This window comes from Entelurus aequoreus, linkage group LG06 (assembly GCF_033978785.1).
Source record: "Entelurus aequoreus isolate RoL-2023_Sb linkage group LG06, RoL_Eaeq_v1.1, whole genome shotgun sequence".
Classification (NCBI taxonomy): Eukaryota; Metazoa; Chordata; class Actinopteri; order Syngnathiformes; family Syngnathidae; genus Entelurus; species Entelurus aequoreus.
The window spans coordinates 3,023,489-3,042,934 of record NC_084736.1 but is presented as its reverse complement, the minus strand read 5'-3'; the positions used below and the strand labels follow the sequence as shown (position 1 = coordinate 3,042,934).

At 39.1% G+C, this 19,446-nt stretch overlaps 1 protein-coding gene across 1 annotated transcript in view; it reads right to left on the bottom strand.

Annotated features, from left to right (window-relative positions):
* Positions 1-19,446, bottom strand: part of s1pr2 (sphingosine-1-phosphate receptor 2) — a 42,726-nt gene that overhangs the window by 5,992 nt on the left and 17,288 nt on the right. The window lies entirely within an intron of this gene.

Sequence of the window (19,446 nt, the reverse complement as noted above, 5' to 3'; positions counted from 1 at the left end):
GCCTTATTTGTATTTGACCACTACTGTTTTCTGTTTATTTGTTACTGACTGTGGCAGGACACCTCTGCCTCTGTTTCACTTTATGTTGCTGGTAAATAATATGCTTGTAGTAGTAGGCTAAAGTTAAATTATTTAGTATGCACTAATTAAAGGGGCAGAGCTTTAAGAGACATTTTAGTTTTATATTTTATAAGATACATTTTTTTGTAAGAACCACAATTAATAAATATATTTCAGTGAATAACTTATTGTTCAAATCTGTATATAAATATGTACATAAAGTGTTGTAATTATATTGTAAAATGGATGGACGTTTAAAACAAAACTGTTATTATTAATTAGTAAGTATACATTTTTTGAGCCTTTTTAGAGAAAATCATATCGTTGTAGTAAATTATGCAAATTACTTGATGATGTCATGGTGACCACGCCCATAGCCACGCCCCCACCGCCACAGGTATCTTGGCAGTTTATGGGAAACACTGCACACACACACACTAGATGTGGCGAAATTATTCTCTGCATTTGACCCATCACTCTTGATCACCACCTGGGAGGTGAGGGGAGCAGTGAGCAGCAGCGGTGGACGCGCCCGGGAATCATTTTTTGGTGATTTAACCCCCAATTCCAACCCTTGATGCTGAGTGCCAAGCAGGGAGGTAATGGCTCCCATTTTTATAGTCTTTGCTATGACTCGGCCGGGGTTTGAACTCACAACCTACCCATCTCAGGGCGGACCAAGGTGAAGCCACGCATTTCTGAACTGGTCTCTCAAAGGCAACAGCAGAAGTCACACTGATTTGCAGGTGTGTCATTTGTTGTGAGTTCATGCACTGTGTGGGTTTGTGTGGGTTTGGTTCTTTGAACAAGGTGATGTTCATGCACGGTTCATTTTGTGCACCAGAAACTTTGTCTTGAATTGGAAAAAAAACCCAAAAACATTGTCTTTTTCACAAAAGAAGGGTTGGGTGAATGCGCATATGAAACTGGTGGGGTTCGGTACCTCCAACAAGGTGAAGAACCACTGCTCTAACCACACTTCTTTATATGTGACAAACATCCCAATGACTTTTGCAGCCGCCGTATGTTGTGTGGGTTGGAGATGCAGACGATGTGTGCCAACAACACCCGCCTCCCACTCCATGGAAACTTTCACTTCCAGAGAAAACGGCCAAAGAGGATTACAAATTGCTTGAACTCGTACCGAGAAAGCAAATCCCCTCATGCCCTCGAGGCGTTGTAGCAAACAGCTTTCAAAGTCATTTAGGCACACAATTAGTGCTCCGCCAGCTCAACACCGACGTGGCTTTCTGCACATTTCTTTGCCTGATAAACAGACTTTAAATATTGCTCACAGTCCATGTAGAAAGTGGTAGCTCGGGCTGACTCTTCGGACAAAAGGGGCTCCTTTTGCAAACCGAAGGAGGACATTCCACTGACGCCCAGTGTGAGGATTCTGCTATCAACACAGAGCATTGTCCTGCGGACTGAAACCATTCCATTGCAGTGAGAGATGTATGTCAGCCCCCTCAGGCTTGTATCAACTACAAGAAGACAGGAACAAAATGGCGTGCAGTACTTGGCTGCCACCAGCAGAGATGCTGTTTGGTGCCTAAAGAAGCGGAGGAGCTACAACTGGCAGAAAGAACTACTAACGTTTTCCAGGCTAAGGACCCCTAAACTGATGGAGAGGGGACGCCCCTGCTTATACAATCTTGCATAAAACTGTGCTTCAAATGAAACTGGTCTTAAATTTACCTTGTTATACAATTCAGTAGAAACATATCTAATCTAATTAGTTACTTTGGTCATGTAATTAGTTACTATGGTCATATAATTAGTTACTATGGTCATGTAATTAGTTACTATGGTCATCTAATTAGTTACTATGGTCATGTAATTAGTAACTATGGTCATCTAATTAGTTACTATGGTCATGTAATTAGTTAATATGGTAATCTAATTAGTTACTATGGTCATGTAATTAGTTACTATGGTCATATAATTAGTTACTATGGTCATCTAATTAGTTTCTATAGTCATCTAATTATTTACTATGGTAATGTAATTAGTTACTATGGTCATCTAATTAGTTACTATGGTCATGTAATTAGTTACTATGGTCATCTAATTAGTTACTATGGTCATCTAATTAGTTATAATGGTCATTTAATTAGTTACTTTGGTTATGTGGGCTCTGTACCGAGGATGTCGTTGTGGCTGTGATTTAGGGCTACATAAATAAACATTGATTGATTGATCTAATTAGTTACTATGGTCATCTAATGAGTTACTATGGTCATATAATGAGTTACTATGGTCATCTAATTAGTTACTATGGTCATGTAATGAGTTACTATGGTCATCTAATTAGCTACTATGGTCATGTAATTAGTTACTATGGTCATGTAATGAGTTACTATGGTCATCTAATTAGTTACTATGGTCATGTAATGAGTTACTATGGTCATCTAATTAGTTACTATGGTCATGTAATTAGTTATAATGGTCATCTAATTAATTACTTTGGTTATGTGGGCTCTGTACCGAGGATGTCGCTGTGGCTTGTACAGCCCTTTGAGACACTTGTGATTTAGGGCTATATAAATAAACATTGATTGATTGATCTAATGAGTTACTATGGTCATCTAATGAGTTCCTATGGTCATGTAATTAGTTACTATGGTCATCTAATGAGTTACTATGGTCATGTAATTAGTTACTATGCTCATCTAATGAGTTACTATGGTCATGTAATTAGTTACTATGGTCATGTAATTAGTTACTATGGTCATGTGATGAGTTACTATGGTCATGTAATGAGTTACTATGGTAATGTGAGTCACAGCAGCTCAGATGAGGCACCAAGCAGTGTGGGTGGGGAGTGTTTCCACAGTCTAGTTTAGTTTCCACAGAGTGTGAAATGTGGGTGTCAGGGACAGACGTGGAAGGAGATTTTTACAACAAAGTTCTAAAGCTTAGTGATATATCACATATATCAGATTGTAGGTGGGTTTTTTTACCCTTCGCGTTCATATTTGGCTGCGTTTGTTGCATTTTTGTTGATTGTAAAATATGTGGATGTAGAGGGGGTGTGACGTTCATATGTTGTCAATATTCGGTGTTTTATCCTTCATAGTTAATATTGTAACATTCTTTATTTTCATGTACATTCTGGGAGTCTCATTCAGTAAAATTTTTTTAATTCCATTCAGTTTTTTAAGGTGGTCTGTTATTACGTTTTTAGCTTTCAATCAGACATTATTGTGAGGTTTAGTGTTAGTGTTCCTAAAAATAGACACATTTTTTTTCTCTTAATTTGGCCCCCGAGGCAAAATAATTGCCCAGGCCTGCTTCAGGGGGTCCAATTTTGGCCTTTTTTACCTCCAAAGTCCCCCGGTTACACTTTACATGTAAATCTGCATCAGAAAGTCTATTTTGACACATAAAAATAACACTAATATTGTCAACAAGTAAGATAAAGTAGGTTAGGAGGTATTTTTTGTGGCCGTTAAATTGTTAGTTGGCATTGTAACCTTTCCGTGTATCCAATGTCGTGCACACCAACAGGCGTACTGGTGTGAAATGCACGTGGATAACCTTCGACCTCACAAGGTATTGGGTTGTTTAGTCACGCGTGGAAAATCCGCTGCTTTTTAAAAGGAGAAATCTGTCAAGTCAGCCATATTTGAAAATATGTTTTGCGAACAAAGGGAAGATTTAATTAAGTAACAGCGTCCATCTGCGGGGTTCCTTCCATAGGACTGCAAGTCTTGCTGCTTCCACATGAGAGCGTGCATGTGGACACAACGCCAGGAATCTGCATGTGCAAGTGCACAGCTGCAATATAGCCTGGAGGCAATAGTGTTTCCTCCAGCAGGAACAAGGAACAATAGACTCCATAATGGAGGCCGCTCACTGGTGTGTGATGCATGTGGAGGCCACGAGGAAGTACAGCTGCCAGACAAGTGGAGGGATGTCTAGCCTTTTAGCTCTTGTAATGCCGGCCAAGTGGAGGGATGTCTAGTCTTTTAGCTCTTGTAATGCCGGCCAAGTGGAGGGATGTCTAGTCTTTTAGCTCTTGTAATGCCGGCCAAGTGGAGGGATGTCTAGTCTTTTAGCTCTTGTAATGCCGGCCAAGTGGAGGGATGTCTAGTCTTTTAGCTCTTGTAATGCCGGCCAAGTGGAGGGATGTCTAGTCTTTTAGCTCTTGTAATGCCGGCCAAGTGGAGGGATGTCTAGTCTTTTAGCTCTTGTAATGCCGGCCAAGTGGAGGGATGTCTAGTCTTTTAGCTCTTGTAATGCCGGCCAAGTGGAGGGATGTCTAGTCTTTTAGCTCTTGTAATGCCGGCCAAGTGGAGGGATGTCTAGTCTTTTAGCTCTTGTAATGCCGGCCAAGTGGAGGGATGTCTAGTCTTTTAGCTCTTGTAATGCCGGCCAAGTGGAGGGATGTCTAGTCTTTTAGCTCTTGTAATGCCGGCCAAGTGGAGGGATGTCTAGTCTTTTAGCTCTTGTAATGCCGGCCAAGTGGAGGGATGTCTAGTCTTTTAGCTCTTGTAATGCCGGCCATGGCTTGAGAAGGAGCACAGCTGCACACATTACGTCTCTGTGTAGAAATATGGGAAATAACTACAAAAGTACACTTCATTCATTAACGGTGTTACAAAAAAGATCAGTTATAATAATACATCATGTTGCATATAGAGGACATACACACACTTTATTTATTGAATCAAATAAGCTCTGCTTCTTCCTACTCCTTTTCCAACATGTTGAATAGAGAAACTGGAAATTGTGATGTATCATGCATACAACATGATACATGCAAGAATACAACATGATACATGCATGCATACAACATGATACATTCATGCATGCATGCATGTATCATGTTGTATGCATGCATGTATCATTTTGTATGCATGCATGTATCATGTTGTATGCATGCATGTATCATGTTGTATGCATGCATGTATCATGTTGTATGCATGCATGTATCATGTTGTATGCGTGCATGTATCATGTTGTATGCATGCATGTATCATGTTGTATGCGTGCATGTATCATGTTGTATGCATGCATGTATCATGTTGTATGCATGCATGTATCATGTTGTATGCATGCATGTATCATGTTGTATGCATGCATGTATCATGTTGTATGCATGCATGTATCATGTTGTATGCATGCATGTATCATGTTGTATGCATGCATGTATCATGTTGTATGCATGCATGTATCATGTTGTATGCATGCATGTATCATGTTGTATGCATGCATGTGTCATGTTGTATGCATGCATGTATCATGTTGTATGCATGCATGTATCATGTTGTATGCATGCATGTATCATGTTGTATGCATGCATGTATCATGTTGTATGCATGCATGTATCATGTTGTATGCATGCATGTATCATGTTGTATGCATGCATGTATCATGTTGTATGCGTGCATGTATCATGTTGTATGCATGCATGTATCATGTTGTATGCATGCATGTATCATGTTGTATGCATGCATGTATCATGTTGTATGCATGCATGTATCATGTTGTATGCGTGCATGTATCATGTTGTATGCATGCATGTATCATGTTGTATGCATGCATGTATCATGTTGTATGCATGCATGTATCATGTTGTATGCATGCATGTATCATGTTGTATGCATGCATGTATCATGTTGTATGCATGCATGTGTCATGTTGTATGCATGCATGTTCCAAGTAAACTCAAACTCAACTCAAACTCATATTTATATTGTAAAAATCCGATAAGTTAGAATTTTGATTAATCACAGGTTATTGCTCACATGCATCAATTTAAAAAAAGTGGCCCTATGAAGGCAGCCATTACTGCAATGTGGCCCCTCAATGAAAACACGTGTGACGTATGAGATGCACTGCATAAATAAACTGCTAAGGAGTTTTCTGTCATGTCCTCTGTCTTCTCTGAGCTCCAGCATGCCTTATTTACCCTGCAGGATTGTGTTGTGGAGACAGATCCCAGTCCTCCTGTCACCAGGGACTCCCTGGCCTCTGTCATTAGCAGATTTCACTGCTTCTGTGTGTGTGTGTGTGTGTGTGTGTGTGTGTGTGTGTGTGTGTGTGTGTGTGTGTGTGTGTGTGTGTGTGTGTGAGAAACCTGCCGTGCAGGTTTCTCCCTGCTCTGCGCCCACCCCCTTTACCTGTCAGGTGTCTCTCACGGTGACAGACTGACAAAGGGTAGACTTCCTGCCCAGACATGACATCATACATGTCATGACAAACATCACAATATCATTTACACGTTTTCCTCTAACGCTCGTAAGCATTCTTTTGGTTATCGTGGTTCTTTGCAAGATCATTTGCAAAACCCTCGACGATACCAAACAAAAGCAGGAAATGGTCTCATGAAGCCGCGTAGCAGATTTAGAAACACAACAGTTTCATTGTTTTAGTTTCATGTGCATCTGAAAGGAAATTGTAGCTGTCTTTGGTCATTTGTAAACAATAACACTGCACAGAACCAATGTTGTAATTAGAGATCAGCAGAGTGCCCATATTTGGCATTTTGATGTTTTTTTTAACAATTACAACAGAACTACATCAGCAGATACAATATACACACATACACTATATTGCCAAAAGTATTTGGCCACCCATCCAAATAATGAGAATCAGGTGTCCTAATCACTTGGCCCGGTGTATCAAATCAAGCACTTAGGCATGGAGACTGTTGCTACAAACATTGGTGAAAGAATGGGCCGCTCTCAGTGATTTCCAGCGTGGAACTGTCATAGGATGCCACCTGTGCAACAAATCCTGTCCTGAAATCTCATTATTCCTAAATATTCCAAAGTCAACTGTTGGCTTTATTATAAGAAAAGTGAAGAGTTTGGGGAACAACAGCAACTCAGTCACCAAGTGGTAGGCCAGGTAAACTGACAGAGAGGTCAGCATAGTGCAAAGACTTTCTGCACAGTCACTTGCTACAGAGATCCAAACTTCATGTCACCTTCCAATTAGCCCACGTACAGTACGCAGAGAGCTTCATGGAATGGCTTTCCATGGCCGAGCAGCTGTATCTAAGCCATACATCACCAAGTCCAATGCAAAGCGTGGGATGCAGTGGTGTAAAGCCAGTCTGGGTTTGGAGGTTGCCAGGAGAACGCTACATTTCGCACAGTGTGAAATTTGGTGGAGGAGGAATTATGTTGTGGGGTTGTTGCTCAGGAGTTGGGCTTGGCCCCTTAGTTCCAGTGAAAGGAACTTTGAATGCTCCAGGATACCAAAACATGTTGGACAATTCCATGGGATGGCACTTCAACTTCATATGTGAGTAAAGGCAGGTGGCCAAATACTTTTGGCAATATAGTGTATCATCTATTGCTGTATGGCCAGTGTTTTATACAGCTGAATGGAGTGTGGAATGAAGGAGTTCTTCAATCCAACACTGTGGGAACCAAGCTGAAGGAACCTGTTGGAGTGTGAACTTCACTGTCCCTCAATTGTCTGCTGGACTGGATTGTCCATGATGGCCAGCACTTTGTCCACCTGTCCCTCACTGACACAAACACTTTGTCCTCCTGTCCCTCACTGACACAAACACTTTGTCCACCTGTCCCTCACTGACACAAACACTTTGTCCACTGTCCTCCTGTCCCTCACTGACACAAACACTTTGTCCACTGTCCTCCTGTCCCTCACTGACACAAACACTTGACTTTGTCCTCCTGTCCCTCACTGACACAAACATCCGGATCAGTTTGTCAATCCGGTTGAAGTCCCTTTTGCTGGTGCTGCTCCCCCAACCCAGCACTGCAAAGTACAGGGCACTGGCCACAACAGACTGGAAAAAGATACCAGTACCGATACAATATTGCAATTATTGATTCAAATGTGTAATTATCCACACATTTGGTGGAGGAATTATGGTGTGGGGTTGGTTTTTCAGAAGTTGGGCTTGGCCCCCTAGTTCCAGTGAAAGGAACTTTAAATGCTCCAGGATACTAAAACATTTTGGACAATTCCATTGGATGGCACTTCAAGTTCATATGTGAGTAAAGGCAGGTGGCCAAATACTTTATGATACTAGTAGGGTTGTATGGTACACTGGTATACTAATGAATCATATTTGGTACTATACCGCCTCTAAAAAGTACCGGAATTGGAATTAGGAATTGTTTCACATCAATAAAATAGTGACTTTTTTTTGGAATGGGTCATTTTTTTCCTTCTTTTAAAGGCCTACTGAAAGCCACTACTAGCGACCACGCAGTCTGATAGTTTATATATCAATGATGAAATCTTAACATTGCAACACATGCCAATACGGCCGGGTTAACTTATAAAGTGACATTTTAAATTTCCCGCTAAACTTCCGGTTGGAAACTCCTTTGGATGATGACGTATGCGCGTGACGTAGCCAGTGAAACAGGAGTATCGGTAGCCCATTGAAGCCAATACAAAATAGCTCTGTTTTCATCTCATTATTCCACAGTATTGTGGACATCTGTGTTGGTGAATCTTTTGCAATTTATTCATTGCATTATGGAGAAAGAAGCTGAGCAAGCAAAGAATAAAGTTGTCGGTGCGAAGCGGAGTATTTTGTGAGGGAAGTCAGCAACACAACACAGCCGGTGTTTCATTGTTTACATTCACGAAAGATGCAGTCAAGATCGAAGAACTCGGACAACAGAGACTCTTACCAGGAGTACTTTGACTTGGATACACAGACGCCTGTAGAGAACTGGGACAACACAGACTCTTACCAGGATTACTTTGATTTGGATACACAGACGCAGACGCGGTACCGTGAGTACGCAGCTGCGCTTCCAAACATTTGATCGCTTGCCCGTACATGCGTGTCACGTACGTAACTTTGGGTAAATATTTAAGCTTTATGAACCTTGGGTTAGGTGTATGTGTGTTGTGCAGGTGTTTGAATTGTATTGGCAGGTTATATGGACGGGAGCTAGGAGCTAGCATAACAAACACCTAGGTGTTTGTTATGCAGGATTAATTTGTGGCATATTACATATAAGCCTGGTTGTGTTGTGGCTAATAGAGTATATATATGTCTTGTGTTTATTTACTGTTGTAGTCATTCCCAGCTGAATATCAGGTCCCACCCGCCTCTCACAGCATCTTCCCTATCTGAATCGCTTCCACTCCCCACTAGTCCTTCACTCTCACTTTCCTCATCCACAAATCTTTCATCCTCGCTCAAATTAATGGGGTAATTGTCGCTTTATCGGTCCGAATCGCTCTCCCTTCTGGCTGCCATCACTGTAAACAATAGGGAACTTTGCGTATATGTTCAACTGACTACGTCACGCTACTTCCGGTAGGGGCAAGCCTTTTTTTTTTGTCAGATACCAAAAGTTGCGATCTTTATCGTCGTTATTAAATCCTTTCAGCAAAAATATGGCAATATCGCGAAATGATCAAGTATGACACATAGAATAGATCTGCTATCCCCGTTTAAATTTTAAAAAATCATTTCAGTAGGCCTTTAAATCCTTTGTTGTATTATTGCATTGACTTCATATGTTTCTTCATTTAGAATGAAGCTATGAATTGAATGTTATTTTCACTGGAATGTTCCGTCTTATTTTGTTTCGTTTTGACAAATGTGTCAAAGTGTGGCTTTGCGGGTGAGAATGTGTGCGAGCACAACAAGATAAAGAGCGTGGGTGTGCTGGTATCATAATGTGGAATATTATTGGCACGTTGGCTGTGCACAAAGAGAAGCAGCTGCATGCACTTTATGTCTGAAAGCTGATGCTTCCCTCCTAAATGCGAACATGAGACGCGACACGACGTCTCCACTGCAGGAGTGACAGCTGCACAAAAGCCACAAATGCTTGTATTTTTTTTTTTTAACCGCCCCCTTTTCCCTCCAAACACCTGATAAGCTCCAATTAGCGCCGCACCACTTGCTACCTGTTGTCCGTGCTCAGACGGGCCCCCAGCGGTGTTGCCACCTCCTCAGCACGGAGAGTAGCTATCGGCTGTCCTAAAAGTCGCTACATGACGTCATCGCATCATTTGCATAATTCAAGGCAATGGACGCTGTAGGAGAGATACAAAAGTCAGTTTAAAAAATATATAATTATGATTTAAACTACAGATTACCTTTCTACTTTTGATTTTTTTAATCAATGTTGTTCTACATTGATCAATGTATCACATTTGATCAAAAGAATGGAGGGTTGTGATATCCACTAATGTAGTGTTTTTCAACCACTGTGCCGCAGCACACTAGGGTGCCGTGAGATACAGTCTGGTGTGCCGTGGGAGATTACCTAATTTTCTCCCATTTGGTTTTAAAAATATTTTTTGCAAAGCAGTAATTATAGTCTGCAAATGATGTGTTGTTGTTGAGTGTCTGTGCTGTCTAGAGCTCGGCAGAGTAACCGTGTAATACTCTTCCATATCAGTAGGTGGCAGCAGTAGGTGGCAGGTAAAAAGGTGTCTATTGCTAAACCAAAAATAAACAAAAGGTGAGTGCCCCTAAGAAAAGCCATTGAAGCTTAGGCGATGCAGAACGCAATTACAACTGAACTGGCTACAAAGTCAACAAAAACAGAATGCTGGACGACAGCAAAGACTTATTGTGGAGCAAAGAAGGCAGTGTTTCCCACACATTCATTTATTTGTGGCGGCCCGCCACGAAAGAATTACATCCGCCACAAATTAAAAAATAATAATAATAATTTTTTGTTTTGTTTTGTCCTGTCCAGCTTCTCAGGCAAATCATATAGTTGATGTAGATGCCTATATAGACTGTTCAGATTTACTTTACAAAAGAGAAGTGTAGGATACTTCTCTTGTTGCCTTATTTGTATTTGACCACTACTGTTTTCTGTTTATTTGTTACTGACTGTGGCAGGACACCTCTGCCTCTGTTTCACTTTATGTTGCTGGTAAATAATATGCTTGTAGTAGTAGGCTAAAGTTAAATGATTTAGTATGCACTAATTAAAGGGGCAGAGCTTTAAGAGACATTTTAGCTTTTATATTTTATAAGATATATTTTTTGTAAGAACCACAATTAATAAATATATTTCAGTGAATAACTTATTGTTCAAATCTGTATATAAATATGTACATAAAGTGTTGTAATTATATTGTAAAATGGATGGATGGATGGACCTTTAAAACAAAACTGTTATTATTAATTAGTAAGTATACATTTTTTGAGCCTTTTTAGAGAAAATCATATCATTGTAGTAAATTATGCAAATTACTTGATGGTGTCATGGTGACCACGCCCATAGCCACGCCCCCACCGCCACAGGTATCTTGGCAGTTTATGGGAAACACTGGAAGGCGTCCACAATGTACTTCCGAACATGACATGACAATCAACAATGTCCCCACAAAGAAAGATAAAAACAAGTGAAATATTCTTGATTGCTAAAACAAAGTAGATGCGGGAAATATGGCTCAAAGGAAGACATGAAACTGCTACAGGAAAATACCAAAAAAAGAGAAAAAGCCACCAAAATAGGAGTGCAAGACAAGAAGTAAAACACTACACACAGGAAAACAGCAAAAAAGTCCAAATAAGTCAGGGTGTGATGTGACAGGTGGTGACAGTACACCTACTTTGAGACAAGAGCTATATTGATGCATGCTTGGTTATGCTTTAAAGTCATATCCAACAATTGTGACAACCACTTTTTACTGTCAACTGAGTTTCAATTTTGGATGATTTCTGCTGGTGGTGTGCCTCCGTGTTTTTTCAACGCAAAAAATGTGCCTTGGCTCCAAAAAGGTAGAAAAACACTGCACTATACCATCAATGCACTTGAAAATGTTCTGTTCTTTTAATTTGAGAAGCAAATAAAGGGTCTCCTCTTCGCTACAATTTTGACAGAGATCTGGTTTCCAATCGCATAATCCAGGTGTGTTAGTCCCAACTTGATGGGATTAAGGTGTTTCCATGGGCCATTTAGATCCCAACCATCCGAGAAATCAGACTAATCTAGTGCATGGACGCATACTGACTTTTAACCACCAGCCTCAAGCCCTGCACACCCATCTTCTCCTTCACACGTGACATAACCTATTTTGGATTTGTTTTTCTTTTTAGGAAAAAAAAACCCTGATTGCGTTACAAACTTTCAAGTGCAGAAACGTTGGTGGTTTGGAACATCCTGTATCACAACAGCAGAGTTTCTACACACCCTTCAACGCTGCAATCCCTGCATGCTCAAACTGAAGGAAACCAGGGATGGGCGATATGTCCTAAGATCTCTCTTGCATCGTCCTGCCTTAACAATATATTATTTGGAAAATAAACCACAAAAGAATCATTTCAAAAGTAGTTACACAGACTCCTAATTTGGCTGCTGATATTGTGTCAGATTCACCATTAATTAGTTGCTTATTAACATGCAAATTAGTAACCTATTGGCTCTTAATTAGTCATTATTAAGTACTTATTAATGCCTTATTCTGCATGGCCTTATTATACAAGCAGTAAGCCATTAACTAAGAGTCTTCCCTCAATAACCTCAGAATTATTGCTTATTAGTAACCCTAACCCTTATATGTTCCCCTAGTGTCCAAATAACTCTAAATTAAGTATTTGTTACTTAGAATATGTTCCCCATTCTAAACTAGTCTAGTCTAAGTCTGAGTCTAAGTCAAAAGTATTTGGCCACCTGCCTTTACTCACATATGAAGTTGAAGTGCCATCCCATGGAATTGTCCAACATGTTTTGTTATTCTGGAGCATTCAAAGTTCCTTTCACTGGAACTAAGGGGCCAAGCCCAACTCCTGAACAACAACCCCACACCATAATTCCTCCTCCACCAAATTTCACACTGGGCACAATGCAGTCCGAAATGTAGCGTTACCCCTGGCAACCTCCAAACTCAGACTGGCCCATCAGATTGCCAGATGGAAAAGTGCGATTCATCAGTCCACTGCTCTAGAGTCCAGTGGCGACGTGCTTTACACCACTGCACCCCACGCTTTGCATTGGACTTGGTGATGTATGGCTTAGATGCAGCTGCTCGGCCATGGAAAGCCATTCCATGAAGCTCTCTGCGTACTGTACGTGGGCTATTTGGAAGGTCGCATGAAGTTTGGAGCTCTGTAGCAACTGACTGTGCAGAAAGTCTGTGCACTATGCTGACCTCTCTGTCCGTTTACGTGGCCTACCACTTGGTGGCTGAGTTGCTGTTGTTCCCCAAACTCTTCACTTTTCTTATAGGAAAGTTGACTTTGGAATATTTAGGAGAGAGGAAATTTCACAACTGGATTTGTTGCACAGGTGGCATCCTATGACATACATATATATATATACATATATACATATATATATATATATATATATATATATATATATATATATATATATATATATATATATATATATATATATATATATATACATATATATATATATATATATATATACACACACATACATATATATATATGTATGTATATATATATATATATATATATATATACACATACATATATATATATATATATATGTATGTATATATATATATATATACACATACATATATATACATATATATATATATATATATATATATATATATATATATATATATACACACACACACATACATATATATATATGTATGTATATATATATATATATATATACACATACATATATATATATATATATATATATATATATATATATATATATATATACATATACATACATACATACATACATACATACATACATACATACATATATATACATACATATTTATATATACATACATATATAAATATACATATATATATATACATACATATATACACTACCGTTCAAAAGTTTGGGGTCACATTGAAATGTCCTTATTTTCAATGAAGATAACTTTAAACTAGTCTTAACTTTACAGAAATACACTCTATACATTGCTAATGTGGTAAATGACTATTCTAGCTGCAAATGTCTGCTTTTTGGTGCAATATCTACATAGGTGTATAGAGGCCCATTTCCAGCAACTATCACTCCAGTGTTCTAATGGTACAATGTGTTTGCTCATTGGCTCAGAAGGCTAATTGATGATTATAAAACCCTTGTGCAATCATGTTCACACATCTGAAAACACTTTAGCTCGTTACAGAAGCTACAAAACTGACCTTCCTTTGAGCAGATTGACTTTCTGGAGCATCACATTTGTGGGCTCAATTAAACGCTCAAAATGGCCAGAAAAAGAGAACTTTCATCTGAAACTCCACAGTCTATTCTTGTTCTTAGAAATGAAGGCTATTCCACTAAATTGTTTGGGTGACCCCAAACTTTTGAACGGTAGTGTATACACTCCACGCCTGCATTATCCTAACAGTGGACATGCTTCTCTATCTAGCCACGACACGCATGCACCTGGTATATAAATATGAGTGAGTGAATGAATTCAACAGCTTGAACAATAGTGTCTTTCTCTCTCTCATGCAGGTGTTCTACCAACAACACTACCATTGATTCCCCAATAATCAATAATACAGCATGCAAGCTGCCGTAATCACTGGACCAGTGATAAAGTGACACTGATGACCTCCACGGTGCAGACAGCAGCATACCCTGCGACCCCCACGCTCCTTTTGTCTCCTGGATGAGGTCAGAAGAACATTCTTATCTGCTGCTCGTTATGTGTGTTACATGCCTGCCTGCACGCGCTGCTGATAAGGACATCACCATAGGGTGAGCTACACCTGCACTAGGGTGCTCTCCATACCAATATTTTACTACTGTACCGCTACCAAAATGTATTTCTATACTTTTTCAAACTTTTCGGGTCACAAAAAAATTGAATTATAGGCTTTATTTGAACAAAAAATGTTAGTGTACATGAAACATATGTTTATTATTGTCATTTAGTCCTTCAATAAAATGTTGAACATACTAGACAACTTGTCTTTTAGTAGTAAGTAAACAAACAAAGACTCCTAATTAGTCGTATGCAGTAACATATTGTGTCATTTATACACCTATTATTTTGTACACATTATGAGGGACAAACTTTAAAAATGTATTATTAATCTACTTGTTCATTTACTGTTAATATCTGCTTATTTTCTCTTTTAACATGTTCTATCTACACTTCTGTTCAAATGTAATAATCACTTATTCTTCTCTTCTTTGATACTTGACATTAGTTTTGGATGATACAACACATTTAGGTATGGATGTGATACCAAGTAGTTACAGGATAATACATTGGTCATATTCAAAGTCCTCATGTGTCCAGGGACATATTTACTGACTTCATAAACATAATATACATTTAAAAAAAGGGAAAAAGATTTTGTGACGATAAAAAGTATCGATGTAATCATAGTTGTATCGACTAGATACGCTCTTGTACTTGGTATCATTACAGTGGATGTCAGGTGTAGGTCCACCCATGGCGTTTGTTTACATTGTGACTAGAGATATCCGATAATATCAGCCTGCCGATATTATCGGCCGATATATGCGTTAAAATGTAATATCAGAAATTATTGGTATCGGTTTTTTGTATTATCAGTATCGTTTTTATTTTATTTTTATTTTTTTTTATTTTTAATTAAATCAACATAAAAAACACAAGATACACTTACAATTAGTACACCAACTCAAAAAACCTCCCTCCCCCCATTTACACTCATTCACACAAAAGGGTTGTTTCTTTCTGTTATTAATATTCTGCTTCCTACATTATATATCAATATATATCAATACAGTCTGCAAGGGATACAGTCCGTAAGCACACATGATTGTGCGTGCTGCTGCTCCACTAATAGTACTAACCTTTAACAGTTAATTTGACTAATTTTCATTCATTACTAGTTTCTATGTAACTGATTTTATATTGTTGTACTTTCTTTTTTATTCAAGAAAATGTTTTTAATTTATTTATCTTATTTTACTATTTTTTTTAAAAAGTACCTTATCTTCACCATACCTGGTTGTCCAAATTAGGCATAATAATGTGTTAATTCCACGACTGCATATATCGGTTGATATCGGTATCGGTTGATATCGGTATCTGTAACTAAAGAGTTGGACAATATCGGAATATCGGATATCGGCAAAAAGCCATTATCGGACATCCCTAATTGTGACGGTGGTGAGCTATTGTATCCTCCTACGGTGTGTAGTGAAGCATGTTTAGCTATTCCTCGTCCTGCAGTGATAATGATACTTGTAAGAAACTTACTTTATTTGTCACCATGGAGACCAGGATTAGTGATTTAGAAGTAGCTAAAACACTGTGGATGGATGTTAGCTGCATGTGTTAAAGCAGCTCTTCCTGAGGGTGTTTCAGTGTTATAACTTCACCTTTATCTTGACTTTTTACACCAACATTCTCCCTTTTCTGTCTCCACACTGTGTCTGCTTGTAAGTACTCTGTGTGTGTGCGCTGCCCAACATGCTCCTCTGCTCGTAAAACCAGCAATGTCACCACGTGACGACGCACCGTCATGCCCGGGAACTGGTACTTTTCAAAATGAATATAGTACCGTTTTTGATTCATTAGTACTGCGATACTATACTAGTACCGCGATGCCATACAACCCTAACCTGCACTAATGACAGCTCGTACAAGTATTAGGGGTCCCGATACGATATTTATATCGGATATCGGTCCGATACCAGCAAAAGAAAAACAAGTCATCTAAAATTCTTGCTAAAAGTGATCTGATACAATCAGCACTGCATTGTTTACAACCAGGTCACATCTAAATGTCCTCCAATAAACACACAGAGTTGCTCTTTTCTTCTATTTCTGTGAAGTCATTTATCACAAGGTAGACTATTGGCTAATAGGAGTTAGCAGATACCAAACAGCTCAGCACACAATAGCCCACAAGCTAGACATAAGTAAGGAGTATTACATATTACAGTTTAAGGCACAGGTGTCAAACTCAAGGCCGGGGGGCCACGTCATTAATGTGGCCCATGAAAGCCTGGGAATAATGTGGATACTTCATCTTTAATGTGGATACTTCATCTTTAATGTGGATACTTCATCTTTCTAACTAAATGTTTTCATTGTTTCCATTTTGACAGAAAAAAAAAAATGTAATACAGGAAATTTCATATGTTTTATTTGTTGATATATATACAAATATTCAATTGTTATTGGTGTGAATCTTTGGGCACCTCGCCATTCCATTCCGATTCTTGGGGTGAGGATTTGATTCATAATCGATACTCGATTTCACATGCAGATTGCAAAATGTATTCTACTGGAATTAAACAAGGAGGGGAAAAAGACAAACTTCAGCACAATAAAATCAAATAAGTCACCTTAAAGGCCGACTGAAAGCCACTACTAGCGACCACGCAGTCTGATAGTTTATATATCAATGATGAAATCTTAACATTGCAACACATGCCAATACGGCCGGGTTAACTTATAAAGTGACATTTTAAATTACCCGCTAAACTTCCGGTTCGAAACGCCTCTGAGGATGACGAATGCGCGTGACGTCAATCATTGAAACGGAAGTATTCGGACACCATTGAAGTCAATACGAAATAGCTCTGTTTTCATCTCATTATTCCACGTGATTCTGGACATCTGTGTTGGTCAATCTGTTGCAATTTGTTCATTGCATTATGGAGAAAGAAGCTGAGCAAGCAAAGAAGAAAGTTGTCGGTGCGAAGCGTCTATTTTGCGAGGGAAGTCAGCAGCAACACGTACACAGCTGGCGCTTCTTTGTTTACATTCCCGAAAGATGCAGTCAAGATGGAAGAACTCGGACAACAGAGACTCTTACCAGGAGGACTTTGATCTGGATACACAGTTGCAATACCGTGAGTACACAGCTGCGCTTCCAAACATTTGATCGCTTGCTATAACTAGCTCGAGCTAGTAGCTAGGAGCTAGGAGCTAGCATTAGGATTAATTTGTGGCATATTAAATATAAGCCTGGTTGTGTTGTGGCTAATAGAGTATATATATGTCTTGTGTTTATTTACTGTTGTAGTCATTCCCAGCTGAATATCAGGTCCCACCCGCGCGCTTCCAAACATTTGATTGCTTGCCCGTACGTGCGTGTCATGTACGTAACTTTGATTAAATATATAAGCTTTATGAACCTTGGGTTAGGTGAACGGTTCTTTGGGCTGAGTGAGTGTGTGTGTTGTGCAGGTGTTTGAATTGTATTGGCGGGTTTTATGGACGGGATCCCGTCCATATTACCCGCTCGAGCTATAACTAGCTCGAGCTAGTAGCTAGTAGCTAGGAGCTAGCATAACAAACACCTAGGTCTTGTTATGCGGGATTAATTTGTGTCATATTAAATATAAGCCTGGTTGTGTTGTGGCTAATAGAGTATATATATGTCTTGTGTTTATTTACTGTTGTAGTCATTCCCAGCTGAATATCAGGTCACCCCCGCCTCTCACAGCATCTTCCCTATCTGAATCGCTTCCACTCCCCACTAGTCCTTCACTTGCACTTTCCTCATCCACAAATCTTTCATCCTCGCTCAAATTAATGGGGAAATTGTCGCTTTCTCGGTCCGAATCTCTCTCACTTCATGCGGCCATCATTGTAAACAATAGGGAACTTTGCGTATATGTTCAACTGACTACGTCACGCTACTTCCGGTAGGGGCAAGCCTTTTTTTATCAGATACCAAAAGTTGCTATCTTTATCGTCGTTGTTCTATACTAAATCCTTTCAGCAAAAATATGTCAATATCGCGAAATGATCAAGTATGACACATAGATCTGCTATCCCCGTTTGAATAAAAAAATTCATTTCAGTAGGCCTTTAAAATTCCCCATCAGAAGGTTTATGTAAGCAGTGCAAGACTGCCTGTGCTGCTTTGCAGAGACCTAGTGTTAATAGCAGCGACCGCAGCAAACGTAAAGCCAAAGGACTGTTGAAGAATTGAAGAACTTGACCACAAAATGAGTAATTGGTTATGTTTAACTTCATGGTACACAGGGGAAAAATGTACTTTATCATTTGAACCCTAATTTCTTTATGTTCTACAATTGAATGTTGCCTTTCTAAGGGCCACATATATTACCGTCAGGGTAAAAATATAAGTGTATTTATCTTATTTGTGTCCATTAACAAGAGATTCCATTTGTTTTGGTGTTGTTGCCAACAAGGGAAATCTATTGAATGTCTATTTTTTATTTACTTTTTTAACAAAACTTGGTTTAAATATTTCAGTATGTGTCTAAGTACTTTTTGATCACGTTCCACAGTACCGTGATCATGAAAACTGTGATACGTTGCTCACAATAATCGTGATTGGAAATGTTCATATCCTTACAGTACATTCCTGTCTGAAAAGGTCTGCTTATGTGGAACAAAAATGTCAGAAAAAAATGAAGGAAATGTCAAAAAAATAAAGTAAATTGTAGCTTGGAGGTAAAGCTGCTTATTACCAAACAAGCAAATAGCAATGAAGAGCTCAGAGCTCAGATGTCAAACTCAAGGCCC